This window comes from Myotis myotis, unplaced genomic scaffold (genome assembly GCF_014108235.1).
Source record: "Myotis myotis isolate mMyoMyo1 unplaced genomic scaffold, mMyoMyo1.p scaffold_m19_p_14, whole genome shotgun sequence".
NCBI classification, from domain to species: domain Eukaryota; kingdom Metazoa; phylum Chordata; class Mammalia; order Chiroptera; family Vespertilionidae; genus Myotis; species Myotis myotis.
In genome coordinates, this window is record NW_023416318.1 from 19,926,747 (window position 1) to 19,930,830 (window position 4,084).

Below are 4,084 nucleotides of genomic sequence, written 5' to 3' on the forward strand. Positions count from 1 at the left end.
AGAGGGACAATGCGAAGAGGTAGTATTGCCGGAGTCCAGAAGTTGGGGCCATTCATAATGAGACCACAGGAGAAAGGTTGTTGGGCCAGAGCCATGAGAGAGAAGCCACCTCAGTCAGAGATAGAGACTAAGAAACACTTCCTTCTTCCTTGGTTTCTTTCTTTTGCCTACAGTCTTTTACCAGTGCATCCTATTGGCCAAATCTCCGTGAGAGACAGCTAGCAGCCTGGGAAATAAATGGAGTTCCCTATGAAACAGAGAGCAGGAGAAGGGTAAGGAATGAATCTAAAAGCAAAATTATATGTACATAATTAATATATGTAATTATATATGTATGTGTTTATATAAGTATGTATATATCAATATATAGACAGAGAAAATAATAAAGCAAATCTGGAAAATGACCAACACACAACAAAAAAGAAAACAGATAAAAGCATTATTTTATAAGGTTAAATGTAAAGCATTTATATTTTTTGTACAATTGATAAGAACACATTAATATATTGGTAGTCTCCAGTGTGTTAAAAATTTAATGTCATGCTCTGCCAGCGTGGCTCAGTGGTTGAGCGTCGACCTATGAACCAGGAGGTCATGGTTCAATTCCCGGTCAGGGCACATGCCTGGGTTGCGGAGTTGATCCTCAGTGTTGGGTGTGTAGGAGGCAGCCAATCAATGATTCATTCTTCTCTCTCTCTCTCTCTCTCTCTCTCTCTCTCTCTCTCTCTCTCTCTCTCCCTCTCTCTCCTTCCCCCCTCCCCCTTTCCTTCCTTTCTGAAATCAATAAAAAATACTTTTAAAGATTTAATGTCATATTTGTATATGTATTTAGTTTTTACTTTTTAACTTAAAATATAATCCTAGCCCTAACTGGTTTGGCTCAGTGGTAGAGCGTCGGCCTGAGGACTGAAAGGTCCCAAGTTCGATTCCAGTCAAGGGCATGTACCTTGGTTGCGAGCACATCCCCAGTAGGAGGTGTGTAGGAGGCAGCTGATCAATGTTTTTCTCTCATTGATGTTTCTAACTCTCTATCCCTCTCCCTTCCTCTCTGTAAAAAAATCAATAAAAAAATAAAATCAGCCGAAGCTGGTTTGGCTCAGTGGATAGAGCGTCGGCCTGCGGACTGAAAGGTCCCAGGTTCGATTCCGGTCAAGGGCATGTACCTGGGTTGCGGGCATATCTCCAGTAGGAGATGTGCAGGAGGCAGCTGATCGATGTTTCTCTCTCATCGATGTTTCTAACTCTCTATCTCTCTCCCTTCCTCTCTGTAAAAAATCAATAAAATATATTTTAAAAAAAATAAAATAAAATAAAATCATAGAATGGGGAAACCACTAATCCAGGTGATCAATCAAAACACTTTTACCCTAGCCCTGGCCAGGTGGCTCAGTTGGTTGGGCATTGTCCCCTACACCAAAAGGTTGTGGGTTGGATTCCTGGTCGTGGCACACACCTCGCTTGTGGGTTCTATCCCCTATTGGGGCGCATACTGGAGGCAACCAATTGATGTTTCTCTCTCACATTGCTGTTTCTCTCTCCCTTTCTAAGAAAAATAATCAATTGGGAAAAAAAAACATTTATCCTAAAAATTATTTTTTTTCCATTGGCCATAAATGGCAATATTAAGATACTTGATAAAATTTTAATAAACTCTTGATTAGAATAATAATGTTATGTAAATGTTAATTTCCTGATTTTTAAAATAGTGCTATGTTTTTTAGGAAGCATACATTAAAGTATATATTTAGGGGTAAAGGGGCATCATCTTATGTTCATCATGTGTGTCAAATGGGAAAAAGTATGAATATATGAAGAAAGAGAGAGGGGAAAATGATAAAACAAATGTGGTAAATATTAACATTTGTGGAATCTGGGTAAAGGGAATTCTTTGTGCTATTTTTGCAATGTTTATGTAAGTCAAATTATTTCAAAATAAGTTAAAAATAAATAAAAACATTTTTGCTTAAATTACATGTGATAGAGTGGGGGCAGAGGGTTGGGAGGGAATGATAATAAACTAGTTAAGAACGTAAAAGAAGAAAGATAAATTTTGGCAAAATCTGAAAGTGGGCCAGCCTAGTCCCTTTCCATCTCTGGCAAACCACATAGTGTCTATAACATGCAGCTGATGGCTGGGGACATTCCTGCAGCTGCTGACATCTTCAGCTCTCTACCCACAAACCTCTGGAAGGTGAAGACAGAAAGCAACAGACTTGCAGGATTTACAGAGCATTCCAATACTTTTAGCTCTTCTCCCTAGTGGTCGTCTTAAAATGAAAAACAGTAAACCAGGAGAACTTTAAAAAAATAGGACATTTGTAAAATGTAAGAAGATGAAAATAGGATGCACTTGGGAAATAGAGGGGGGAGAAATAAACCTTAAATAATCCAGAAAATGTATAAAAATGTGGGATAATGCTTAAAACTCTAGGACTAGTCTTCATAAATCCAAAGAGGCCATCAGCATATTGTAAACTAAATTTCCTGAAAAACCATCTGGAATTGAACTAGTATTCAGCATATGTAAACTTCATAGAGAGGCAAAAAACTTTGTCTGCTGTAGATTAATGAGAACATTTATTCAGAAGTTTTCTACAAAATCAAGATGTAATATCTGAGAGTGAGGCTCAAAAATTCTATTTAACAATACTTACCAATCTACCAGAAAATGACCAGCACCCAGGGAAAAGTATACAAAAACAAACAAAAAACACAGGCAATTTACTAAAAGAAATGCAAAATGCCAAAATAGATTCTTTTTTAAAAAAAACACCCGTCTAGTAAGAAAAAGAACTATATATTTATGCAATGATGAAATATTATTTTTATCTATCAAACTGGCAAATTTTAATACACAGTATTAGTAAATATGGGGCAAAAGAATGTAGATAGTTATTATACATATCAAGAAAGAGCATAAATTAATGTTTTTTGGAGTATAATTTAGCAATCTATTTAGGAAGGCTTAAAAATACACATGCTTTTTGACACAGATATTCTACTTCTAGGAGTTTATCATAAGGAAATAATCCCCAAAGATTTTGCCACAGGAATACTTATAAAAAGAAAAAAAAATTGAAGCAGCCTATATTTTTACTATTGGCTAATTAAACCAAGGTATATGGATTGCATGGAGTACTGTGCAGCCATTAGAAATGACATAAAGGAAGAATAACTCTAGGACAGGAAAGATATTCTCATTGAATAAGAAAAAAATGGGTTATAAAATAGTCATATCATGTTTTTTAAAAAAGCATGTTCATAGTTGCAAGACTGAAAGAATTTACACCAAAGTGTTACCTCTGATGCTCTACAAGTGGTAAGATCATGGGCAATTTTTATTTTCTTTTTTTTTTAATTAAATCTTTATTGTTCAGATTATTACATTTGTTCCTCTTTTTTCCCCCCCCATAACTCCCCTCCTCCCAGTTCCCGCCCCACCCTCCGACCTCACTCCCCACCCACTGTCCTCATCCATAGGTGCACGATTTTTGTCCAGTCTCTTCCCGCATCTCCCACACCCCTACCCCCCCCAGGAATAGTCAGTCCATTCCCTTTCTATGTCCCTGATTCTATTATAATCAACAGTTCATTCTGTTCATCAGATTATTTATTCACTTGATTCTTAGATTCACTTGTTGATAGATGCATATTTGTTGTTCATAATTTGTATCTTTACCTTTTTTTTTTCTTCTTCCTCTTCTTAAAGGATACCTTTCAGCATTTCATATAATACTGGTTTGGTGGTGATGAACTCCTTTAGCTTTTCCTTATCTGTGAAGCTCTTTATCTGACCTTCCGTTCTGAATGATAGCTTTGCTGGATAAAGTAATCTTGGTTGTAGGTTCTTGGTATTCATCACTTTGAATATTTCTTGCCATTCCCTTCTGGCCTGCAAAGTTTCTGTTGAGAAATCAGCTGACAGTCGTATGGGTATTCCCTTGTAGGTAACTGGGTTTCTTTCTCTTGCTGCTTTTAAGATTCTCTCTTTGTCTTTTGCTCTTGGCATTTTAATGATGATGTGTCTTGGTGTGGTCCTCTTTGGATTCCTTTTGTTTGGGGTTCTCTGCGCTTCCTGGAACTG